Genomic DNA, 13,221 nt, shown 5'->3' with positions numbered 1-13,221 from the left:
CGACCGACGCTTTTAAGTCTAATTAAACTTAAATGGACTTCCGGGTCTTTTATACCCCGCAGAATATTCCAGAAAAGCATGCGAACACTTTACTAGGAAGCTACTTTGCACCTTTGACAAGATTTCCTTACTGACACTAGGAGTCATCTATTAACAATTATCCTAACTAAAAATTCGTCCTACTGTTAAACAATTTTGATCATGGCTTATTGCCATTACTGCGATTCAAATTGATGTCACACATATTTTCCCCAAAGTGGTTTTCGTCACAGTGACCACCGCCTAAACTTGTTCATCCCGAACAAGAATCGCTACTATCCTCTGCATGTTTTAAGGGATCCTAATCTGTCCAGGTGCACTACTTTCAATTTCGCCTTGTTATTCCCAAACCTTTGGATCCGAAAGATGAAAGATTTAATCTTTTCACTATTCGATAAGGCCCTCCCCATTGTGACTGCAGCTTTGGCGATTTCGCTTTTATGCGTTGTGGATTATGAAGTAGCACAAGTTGACCTTCGAGAAAACCTTCAGAATTTGCTCTTAAGGCATACCTTGCCTTCATTCTGTCACTCACGATTCATAATTGTCCCCTGACTATTTCATGGACTATAGAGTTCCTTACGCTTCTTTAGCACAAAAGCTTCGCCGTTTCCCTCCATTGTGTGCGGAATTCCGAATATAAAGTCCGCTGGGAGCCTTAAATCAGACCCGAAAATTATCTTTGCTGGGGTATTTAATGTTGTGTCATGAATTCCCATCAAAAGTAATGATATTGCTTCGTCCTAGTTCTTATGATCCTTGACGATCGATTAAATCTTCCCACCATTCCATCTGATTTTAGATGCATTGGTGTTTTCCGGATACCCAATGATTCACATACATTTTTGAAAAATTCCTATTCAAAGTATCTTCCCTGGGCTGTGTGTAATTCTAATGGAACCCCAAACCGTGCACACACGTTTTTGACTCCTAGTTGGGTATTGGATATATTTCCGGCCATTAACTAAAATAGTCGATAACGGCGAGCACATACTTGTTGTCTTTAGTGCTCGTTGGAAAACGGGCCGGCTATATCAATGGCAATGTGATCGAATGGTTCATCTACGTTATATTTCCATAGGATTCCCGCGTATACATTGCACGCATGTTTCTATCCAGTCAGTCACGGGCTGTCGATATCCAATCCGCGATGAGGAAGGGGCCAAATGGATTCCGAACCCCTGCAGACTGAAACTAAGAACTTAGTCAAAAAGAAAACTTCTCCCCTCCATTTACCTTGATATAGTTAGTTCTCTACTTCGGTTGACTAGACCAAAAAGGTTTATGTTTCCAGATAATTATTTAGAAGAGCGAGATACTCCCGATATTAATGATGAATTTTCTAGGAATATCATGAGTTGGTAACAATAGGCAAATGTTTGTAAAAGAACTGGCACAACAACAAAACGTGATTTACCAGAAATAACTATCATGAATTTCAAGTAGAAATTTATATTTGACACCACAACATGCAAATTTAATAAACAAATCACAAAAATAACGCAAAATCTATACCGAGAGCAATGTAACAGCGCAATTACCAATAATCAAATTCCTCTACTACCTTCATAAATATAATAATCTAAATACATATTCATCATAAAAGTTAATATGCAACAGAATGTTATGACCGAATTTCACATGAATGAAACAAAACAAAAAAGGCAAATCTGTATCCATCAACTTGGAAAGACACACCCCATTCATAGAAAACAAGGACAGTATACACATATGTATGTATAAGAAATAAACAAAAGAAATAACGCAATTTTCCTACTACAATAAACAAATATTACAACTAATATTACCAATTGCAATATTTACAGTATATAACAATTTTTCTATATTTATATTGTGAAAATCCACTATAAATCAGAAACCAAAGCAGAGTTAGTGATAAAGTACAGTTTAAGCGAACAGTAACACATAATTCATAGAATTACCAAAGATACATAAGGAAAACCAGCAGAACAAGAATGAAATTGACTAGAAAAGTAAATTCATTGCAATACTTTTTTACCAAATAGTACTAAACGCACATTCTGTAAATACATGGACTTACATACATATTATTCATAACTGTATGGAAAATGCACTCATTGGGTGGTGAAAAATATGAAATTTTTATAATTGTTTGAGACTGTATCTGAAAATTGTTATTTTGGTTGCGAAAATAAGTTTATTCCTCGTAAAAATTTTTATCCAAATTTCTAAGACAATAGAACACAAGGGAAGAGTATTGACATTTATAAATTTTATATTAAAATTCATTCATTTGGCAATTGCTGCAGCCCTTTTATTTTAGGGGGTATCTACATAATTTAAAAATTCTAAGAAATCAATCTTTTTTTTTATTTTAACATATTTTCAAAGTTTAAACTTTAAAGAATATCCAAGTGGAAGGATTCCTTAAAATTATAATTTTTTTTGCGTTTATGTACACAGTAAACGTAAAAAAAATTATAATTTTAATTTAAAAAAAAACACAATTTTGGGGTGTTAATTTTAAATTTCACTATAAAATAGATTGAAAAAATAAAAGAGGAAGTACTTCCCGTTCTAAAAAGCAAAGAAGCCCCGTGCAATCCTCACACCATGGAGCATGAGTGTATTTTTTTCTAAACCATGCTTTTTGAAACAATTGACATTTTATCTCAAATTCTACTGAACCAATTTATTTGAAACTTTATACAAAGCTTCTCAATATAATCAAAATTAGTCTGACTAGAGGTTTTGCGAAAAATTTGATTTTTACTACTTTAAAAAAATCCCCAAACCAAAAAAAAAAAACGAGGAAATAAGTTACTTTTTTTCACTTGGCCACCATTTTTTCTAATTTCTTTTTTCTTAAATTGCTTTTGTCAATCAAGAACGGTATCTTAACTCTTTAAGAATTCACCACTTTCACCATCAGATCTAAGTTTAAAAATTAATTAAAATTTCGCGGATGCAGGTTCATATCAACTGGGTTTTGTATAATTCTAGTGATGCCTATAGGAAAGACATTTGATTTAATCTTGGTAGATACTTTCTAGGGCAGTTTCAAATTGGTTTGTCAGACTTTATCGCTGTCTTAAAGTTGCTGATAAACCACCGGAAGAGCTACTATAATGTAAGCCTTTAACTTTTTTTTTCCAAATGTCTACAATGCTACGATTTGAACGAGAAAAACAAGTCTCAAATCAATCTATTTATCCTTCTTTTGGGAACTCTTCCCTTTAAAGAAAAGATGGGGTTTTCCTTTCATCGTCTATTTGTTTCAATTAAATCAAAATACAATTCTAAATCCACCTTTTTGAAATACAATTCTAAATCCACTTTGATTTAATTAACTGAGTCTCGTTGTTACTTTACTTAAGATATTCCACGATAAAAAATGATGTTACCGCGCCTGTGGTCATTTCAAATGAGACTAAGTGTTTTGATTTTTTTTCACACCAGCCTTCTGTGAAGCTGTGGTCGCGGCAGTTAAATGCGCTCGTAGTTCATGCCTGCGATGTGCCACCACATCACTCCGCTCCCAGCTCAAACAGTACGGGTTCAGCGGAGCAACCCATCCACATGATCCGCCAATGGGGTTACTGGGCAACTGATGCTTCGCGGGTGCTTTTTTGAAGCTCCCGCCGGCTCAGCGAAAGGTTGGGCCTGCTTCGAACGTCGAGCATGAAACAGTCCTCACCTCGCTCCAGAACACTAAAGGGGCCCTCGTATGATGGCTGCAGCGACCTCCGAGGAGCGTCCACCCAAAAGAGGACCTGTGGGCACGTCTCGAGGTTTCTGGGGGTATCGACCTCCGTTGTCGTGTATCGGAACGGTGAAGTCGGCTGCAGCTTCGAAACCGCGTGTCTGAGCAAACGCAACATACCGGAGTCGTTTAACCCTGCGCTCATGTTCAACACAGGGTCGGCGAGGAGGCGCTGACTCTCCCCGTACACCATCTTCGTGGGACTGACCGTGAACTCTTCTCGGTGGGTTCTACGGAGGCCGAGGAGGACAAAAGGTAAGGACCGCGACCACGATGGATCGTAGCGAGCCATTAAAGTGGCCTGTAGCATGCGGTCTCAAAGTTCCAGCATCCTGTTGGACTGCCAATGGTATGCAGTGGTCCTGTGACGTTTAAAACCCAGGAGCTTGCCTAACTCTGAAAAAAGAGTAGAATCAAACTACGTCTCCTGGTTGGTACACTATAGCGCGGGATCCACTCTTGACAGAGAGCCTCATAACATTATTGTGCCGTAATGTCAGTCAGAGTTATTGCTTCAGGCCACCGTGTAAACCTGTCGAGGATCGTTAGAAAATACTTGTCTCCGTGCGACTCTCGCAAAGGGCCAATGATGCCGAGATGGATGGTGTGAAAGCGCTTGGCCAACCGAAGAAATACGCTTAATTCCTTTCTTCCGTGCTTGTTGACTTTGCACTTCTGGCACGCGATGCACTGTCTGATCCAAGAGTTTACGTCCTTGCTCATGGATGGCCAGAAGTATTTTGCAGTGACTAACCGGTTCGTCGTCCTAATGCCTGGTTGCGCAAGGTCATGTATTTCTTTAAATACTTCCCTGCGAAAATCGGTCCGAATGAATGATCTAGGTCCCTTGTCTGAGGTCTCGAAGAATGAAAAGGAGTTTGAGCCGAAGATAGGAAACTTCTTGACTTTGAATTTTGAGTTTGCATTCAGGCTCTGATGCTGTCCGTCGTCCTTCTGCGCTTCGGTGATTGTCGTATAATCGACCGTGGCGGGAACTTTGACCTTCGAGATTCGTGCCAAAGTGTCCGCAATGACGTTGTCTTTTCCAGACTACTGGCTAATGTAGCTCAGCTGCCGAAGTTGGCGTGGAGACGCTTTGTCAAAATTTTGTTTAAGTGCGAAATTGAGGGGCTTGTGGTCCATGAACATGGTCAACGGCCTGCCGTCAAAAGAGAAACGAAAGTATTTAATGGAGAGGTACACGGCAAGTAGCTCCCAGTCGTAGGCGCTGTAGTTACGTTGAGCTGGGTTGAGTTGTTTCGAAAAGAAGCTGAACGGTTGCCAGATTTGATTCACCCGTTGGTGAAGAGCTGCACCTAGCCCTCTGTCTGAGGCATCAACGAACACAGCTGGGGGTGATCTGGCCGAGAAAATGCCAGCAATGTAGTTTCGACAAGCTGTTGTTTGACCGATTCAAACGCACTGCCGGCTTCAGTAGACCACACAAGCTCGCGGGAGTCTTTGGTTTTGGAGCCAGACAAATAAACAAAAGTTTAAGTTTCGCAGGACTGAATGGATGAATCTCTGGAATGTCTGCGCAGCGTTGCACAAGCCGAAAGTCATCCTGGTGAACTGGAAGAATCCGAAAGGTGTGCAAAAAGCCGTTTTCGGTATGTCTTCGAGAACGACCAAGGGGGTTTGATGGTGCGCCTTGGCTAGATCCAAGGTCGTTAAAATACGACCGAGTCGGGTAGGTAGAAGAAACTTAACTTGAACTTAAATGCTCAGTAATATCTTACCACCCCCCCCACACACATTCTCGTCCTACTGCTGCAATGGATGTTATATTTTTTGTCTCCAGTTAGTTTATCTGCTGCTGGAATATCTGCTGTTGGACTCTTTTCAAAAATGAGCCTGCATGAGTTTTATAAATTTCTACACATTCGGCCGCGTCCATTTTCCTTATATTCCTTACATTCCTCAATGATTTTACGTCCTCCTTGAAAATAGTGTGATCCTCCGAAGTGATTTGCTCCATCAGCTTGCATCTGAAATCTTTCAATCCCTATTTTCGCCAACTTTACTTCATTCAAGTGTTGGTTCCAATCTTCCTCCAAGTTTATCTTATGTACACTCGTATGCTAGTTACTATTTTCTGGGGTGAAGGGCATCCTCACGGACTGTCTTCGGTTCCATTATCATCACACTAAATGCTATCTAAGTGACAAGCCTACTGCAAAAAAATGAACACAAAATTCATAACCAAGCAGGGTTCAACATACTCGGCCATCGCACCGTTGTTGCATGGTTGGAGGAAATTTTATATCCACAATACTTGATCACTTGGTCGATTGGGTTCTTTGTCGATCATAGAAGAGTTTTCAGTTGAACTGATTCTGCTACTGAAAACGACATTACAACAGCATCCGTTTTAGCGGAAGGGAGATTGAATTAAGTATTTATTTTACTTAAGAAAGGAACAAGTTGTTCCCGAAATACCGATATTTACAAAATAAAAATATTTGCTTAGCAACGGAAAAGACTTTCACAATTGTATTAACTTTCACAAGAAGTACCAAAAATACACACAAGTAGCTCTTTTACGTTTGCCGATCAAACTGATGACTTCCAAAATATACTCCGTCTCTTTTATCACATACATATGTCGATATGTGTGGATGCTTTATTAGCGGCGATCCAACAGGAAGTCAACAGTCTCTTCCGACACCCAACCGCTGTTTAGTTTAGTTCATCTATCTCCTCTGCGAAAGTTGGAGTTGACACTGGTGCTGTACCTAAATTTCTCCAACGCCAAAACCTCCATCCCTACCCACTCTACACGACTTCAATTGTTCGCGCTAGTTCAACCGAGCCTTCTAATCAACCTCGATCCATTTATACTTCATTAGTGGGGGCATTACCTTCTTCCAACGATAATAACACCACCCAGCATCACAGATCATCCTGTTGATGCCGATGATAGCCACCACAACCCCACAAGCTATAGCTGGTATCATCCTGGGCTCTTCTTCTTCTACGTACTCCACCGCTCCGCTGCAGTACATTGTCTCACCACCTAAGCAACTTTTCGTATTCAGGTTTGCTTATTCTACCTCCTCTGATAACGTTCTCGACTACATTACGTAATAACCTCCTCCAAGGTAACGTGTCCCCACAACTTCAACATTGTCACCCTAACCTCTTTTGGCCGCAGAGCCTTTTCATTAAACATTACCAGAGAAATAAATCCAGAGAAAATGCTTGTACTGACCGCATACCTCACCGTCCAACATAAGCGAATCATTCATTACCATTAAACTTTTGTCAAAACGTGGTAGGTCTAAGTACCAAGCCATTGCGTTCTAATCTAATTGCCCTAACTTAATAGCACAACATTATTTTGTATTTCTGAAACCTGGCTGAATGGTAACAAGTTAAGAGATTTTGAGTCTACTCGATCTTTCGTTCTACCAGAGATGGAAAGCATCCTAATTCCGTGCCGAACCCACATTTTCCTGGTACCCTTCTCCTTTCAACAGCATTACCCTGCGCATTTCTCACTCAACCCAAGTTCATTTGTCATTTCCTGCTTACGTTCCGCCGCCTTAACGCCCTCTCTCCACACATTGTTTGTAGTGACTCTAATCTTCCTAAACGAATCTGGATCAATGTTCCATTCCATTCTTCCCATCTCTTTGCACCTGGCATGACACTCCTTTGCACTCATCTCTTCCATTTCAGCTGTTGCTACTCATTAGTCCTAGTAGCAATCAATCCTAGTGGCAATCATCCTGCTATTGAATTCGATGCCCAAATCACTCGTATTAATTCCCATATGGTGTGCAACCTGCTAAGTTCAACTTTCGAAAGGCCGACTTGAAGGCTTGAATTCAGCCCTGGCAACGATCGACTTGGATTCGATCTTAATTCCTTCAACCTTTGGAGGAGCCCTTGACTCCTTTAATATAATTTTCACTCTTTCTGTTTCTATTTGTTTCATTGTTATGTCGCAGGTCCCTGCGCTTTTACTCCTTCTAGTTAGCCACTAAGATTCATAAGAACTCTCAGTCTCACTGTAAGGAAAAAATACAAGACTTCCGGAAGCCATGCTGATCCCTTCCACTTTAAAGCACTGCGAGTTTCAAAAAAGTCATTGATACCCAACTCTTGAAAGGGCTGGTTAATGTCAAAACCGCATTGACTTGCGGAAACTTCAAGACCTCTTGGTCTGACATCAGCAACAGGCACAATCCTACCCAGCCCTCTCCCCCTTTCCCCAAGGTTGTAAGCTCTTCTGCTGGTAGGTAGATAGGTATCAGTGGCCGCTCCGAGGAGCCCAATTAGCGCTTTGGTGCGCCGTTTTGATGCCACAAACTCCTAAGACCGTGATTGTTATTATAGGAACAGGGAAGCAGAGTCCAGCTGGCTCGGATCTTCAGAGTCAGCCCGTAGCATTCACGAAGGAAAGCAGCTCTCCGACCCTACAGCTAGAAATCTCACTGAATGGTTTACCCAGTGTCCGCAACCTGACTCGAGCAAGAGCTGGGCAATCGCAGAGAAAGTGGATGAAGGTTTCCCTTCCTTCTCCGCAGCTTCGGCAATGCGAGTTGTCGGGTAAGCCATCCGGACCAACGTAGTCTGACGGCACTGCACGCTGCAACATATTTGATGTGGAGGTCTAGGGGGAGGAGATGCAGGAGTACATTGAGAGCATCTGCCGGGCAGGACTGCAGAGCCCCCGTAGCACCTGCACACGCGGTTCTTTGAATCCTATTAAGCTTCGTTCTATTGTATTTCTTCTTCAAAGCCTGCCACCATATAATAGAGCCGTACGTCAGGATCGGACGCACGACAGCGATGTACATCCAGAGAACCATCCTCGGCCGGAGACCCCATTTCTTTCCAAAGGTTCTCTTACAGGCACAGAAGGCTATACAGGCCTTCTTAACCCTCAGTTCTATGTTCAACCTCCAATTTAGCTTAGGATCCAGGATTACACCCAGATACTTTAAATTTGAGGAAAGAACCAATCTTTGTTCATTCAGCCGTGGTAGATGGAATTCAGGTATCCTTATCTTGGTGGTGAACAGCATCAGTTGCGTTTTGGTTGGGTTTATGCTGAGTCCGCATCTTGCGGCCCACAGGCACACCTTTCGTAACGCTCCTTCCATGATGTCGCTCATAGTGGACAGAAACATCCCTGATACTAATATCACCAAGTCGTCGGCATACGCCACCACCTTCACCCCGCTGCTGTCCAATGTACGTAAAATTTTGTCCATTACTATTAACCAGAGCACCGGTGAGATGGCACCACCCTGGGGCGTGCCTCTGTTCACAGCTCTGGTCAAGTGGTTGCCTCCCAGATCGGACTGGATTATCCTGGTACTCAGCATGGATATAATCCAATGCGTGAGATACCCCTCCAATCCAATACCGGTCAAGGCTTCCTTGATGGCGTTGGTACTGACGTTGTTGAAAGCTCCTTCTGCTCTTCTGCTGACTCACCACAATCATCGTGTGACCTACTTTGTAATTTTCACGGCGGAAAGTCGCAATTTAAGACTCCCTGTTGGCAAAATTATTTGCACGGTGACTGGCTTTGTAGGGTGCGTTGGCTCAACTGTGCATGAGTATCTAAGTCAAATCATAGTAGTAATCATAAGTGATCGCAATACTGAGCACATTGCCTCCTACAGTGTGTCGTAGTCCTGTACTGTAGCGTTACGGCGTTGAAGGAAGTGGTCTAACACACTTCAAGGCCCAGATAGAATTGGATTGTTGTGCCAACGATCATTACTATTATTGTAACTCAGAACATAGCTTCGCTCAGCGTAAATGTTCTCCTTCTTCTCTTTCCTTCTTCCCCCCCTCCTGACGCATCGCATCTCCTACAATATCACTCCTCACACCTTTCTTGTTCCACCTCATTGATAACCTTGATGCCAATGTCAGCCCCGGTTCTGGCCGTGTGACCTCCTTTTGATAACAACCAAAAAACTAACATGTTACTACCCTCCCTCTGGTGCGCCGAAATTTTCCATTCCGGGACTATTGGGAGCCATTCTCTTCCTCCTAACCGCCCCTTGCTTGATTCATGGTGATGGTCTTAACCTTTTTTTACCTGTAGCTATCGATATAGACTGCGTGTTCCTTCAGTTGAACTGAGACACCTGGTTCGCTAATGTTTTCAAAATACTGAACGTTAGCAAGTGTTATTTTGGAGTGTGAGGAAATCCTCAGTCTGCCATCCACTTAATGATAGGCAGGACCAATTGGGAGATAACTTTGTTCCACTACAAAAGAAGATAAGACAAAAGATATATTGACCACCACTCAGCAAAAAGATAACGAAGGGTATATCTCAGTTACACTGATTGAAGGTGAATTTCCTCTGTATACATCTCATAAGTTCACTAATCCCTTTAATCGGAATTGTGACAATAACCAGCCAAGATGTAGGTCATCAATTATAGTGAAGGGAAGGAGCAGATATGGAAGAACATATCAATTTGTAGTTCCATATTTCTTAACCGATTGAATGAGGAAAATCTCGGATTATCTTGCTAATCTACTTTGCATTAACATCTTAGAATTTCTTCCTTAATTTTTCAGGGAATTCCTATGATACTTGTATGATATTTTCCACCTGGCATTCTTCTCTGTGGGCGTCACCTACAGGATCTAATTCGTTCACTGTTGAATCATTTAAATATTCATCTAGACTATGTATATTTAATGACTGACTAAGTGATTTAGTAAGTTCTAGCGTTTGTCTCAAGTTTTGATTAATCAAGGATCCCCGTTTCTTCGATTATTGGAAACTCGCTTATGTATCTTCCTCTCAAAAGATGGTAAAAGTAATACTCCTATAATGCAATCTATGCAATATAACCACCTCGAGTTTTCAACAGCCCTTTTTGTTTCTAATTTTAATTCAGATACAGTAACTCAATAATTAGGGAGAGTCTTATTTTCATTTCAGTTCTCTCGGTAAAGTTTGTTAAAAAATAAATTTCAATCTTTATGTATCACATAAAACTATAATAATCTTTCAGAAACCTAATGTTATGTAAATGTAAATGTAAACTAAACAGGTTAAGTAATGTGAAGAGGACTTCGCTACTTGTATAATTTGATTCAAGTCTCTCTCGCATTATCTAAAAACCACGTCACAGGATGGTGGTGATAGGGAGTAAATGTATTTTTAATTGAACTACTTTAAATAAAAATTTAAGTAAATTTGATATAGATAAGCTTTAATTTATTTTTATATAATTTTATTTGTATGATATAACTAAAAAATATGATATATTAATATAAAATCTGTAAAGAATGCAATAGACGAAGTTTTACTGTATAAACCAAATTTTTCTTGTTTTTCAGTCCTAGTTACTTTCAGAAGCGGGGTCGGCTCGTCTTGATCAATTGTACCATTTTGCTTTGTCAAAGCCCTGATCTGGATGCACTTCTAAGGCTTTTAGATCACAAGCCAATGTATCAAGCCTTCGTTGTTTCGGTCGGTTTGATATTTCCCTTCGACTTCAATGTTCAGACCAATTTTGGCAAGTGATTTCTAGTTAGCGCGAATTGCATGACCATACCATCGACGGCGCCTTTCTCGCATTATCATTACCACGAAGCGTCGTTTATTATCTTTTATAGTCATGCAACACTCAGATAGCGGCAGGGCGGACGACGCTATAAATTTTGGATTTGAGGATCCATAACAAGAACAAAGAGAAGTGGTGAGAAAGCGCGTCCTTGATGAACAACGGCGGAGATAAGAAGCAGTTTTTATGTAACCGCCACAATTCAAACTTTGCTTTTCGAATCGTGGTAGAGCAATTTTATTCAGCGTACGAGTTATTCCGGTACAAGGTATAGTCGTAAGGCATACCAGTTGAGTTCGTGTGGCGCACGGTTAAACGCCTTCTCTAGATCCAATAATGCAATGTAAAGAGGACAATGGTTCTCACGATATTTTTCTATGAGTATTCGGGATGCGTGTATATCGTCAGTAGTTCTTGACAAACCCGGCTATTTGAACGATGTTGTCAATACAGTTGTCAAGAATGCTTTCAAAAATCTTCATGGTATGACGCACGAACCGGATCGGATGGTAATTTGAACATTCTGCCGGACTACCTCTCTTTTTAAGGTTTTGTGTTTGGGAGGTGGAAATCTTCACACTGGTCTGGACGTGTGGGATTTTTACCCACTAAAACCACCCCGACTCGCTCCCTGCCCCGCGGAACCACCATAAGGTATTACATCACGGGGCGGAGTCCGTTCACTCTAGCTTAATCCCATTTCTTCTATATGCGGCTCTATGAAGGTCTGCTCATTCAAAGATTTTGCAGACCAGCCTGAAATATTTTTCGGTTTCGGGCATGATAGCTCTTCGGCCTGAGGCTCGACACATGTCTCAAAGAAGATTGCCTGGTGACCGCTGTGGGTTTAGCATTCGCTGACGCTTCAGGACATACCACGCGCCAGCGAAGGGCTGACAAAGGTCAGATCTATAACTGAGCCTGACCCCCTTCTGGAAGGTGTTTACAGAACCTTCGTTAGTCAAAACTGTCTGTCTGTCTATCTGTCTGCCACACGCATTTTTCTCGGAGACGGTTATAGCGATTGACACTAAATTTGGTAGAAAGGTGGAAACTGTGCACTGTGCACGCTCACGCATACAGTCAGTTACAGCCTCTTACGTCGAATTTAAGGGGGGTCGCCATACATGCAAAAGGCGGGTTCATCAAATATAGTCATGTGGGGTATCAGATCAAGGTCTCAATAGTACTCTTCGAAACCGGTATTAGTTTTGATATTTGTTGGAAAGGTGGGGAGTGCGGGAGGTTGAAAGCGATCATTTCTTTAAGGGGGCCATTCTCAGAAACTGCCCAACCGAAAAATCTGAAAAAAATCAGGAGGTTCCCACTATATGGTGCCTAGGCTCCGAAATACCTTCCATACCGATACCTGTTCAAATAAAGTGAATAATAGTATATTACTGTAATTTTTAATAAATGGCTGCAAAAACCCCCCTTAAGTTCATCCTAGCATCACGAAATTTTGCAGCTCTATAATATAGAGCATGATCTTACCAAGTTTTGTGGAAATCGCACTATTGCTTACAAATTTATAATAGGTCAAATTTGGTGCTTCTTTGCAAATTCAAGACTTTGAATGTCAATATCACGCGAAAGTGCATACTCTCACATAATATATACATATATTACGTGCTACGTACTAAGAAATACACAAAACCTTTCGTATCTGAAGCGTCCAGCTTCCGGTTTCCCGACTTGTCCCATATTGGAACTGTTGTATTTCCTTGTCAATCATATGGTGTTTAAGAATTCACTGAGCCACATCATTTTCAACAGTTCAGATGCGATTTCGGCAGGTTCTGCGGTTTTGTCCAATTTCATTCGTTTTATTACTTCCTCGACTCCAGTGACGCTGACAGGTGGAGTTGTTCCAAATGGCGGCAG

Source organism: Hermetia illucens, chromosome 2 (assembly GCF_905115235.1).
Source record: "Hermetia illucens chromosome 2, iHerIll2.2.curated.20191125, whole genome shotgun sequence".
In the NCBI taxonomy this organism is placed as follows: domain Eukaryota; kingdom Metazoa; phylum Arthropoda; class Insecta; order Diptera; family Stratiomyidae; genus Hermetia; species Hermetia illucens.
Note: the sequence above shows the minus strand (reverse complement) of the source record.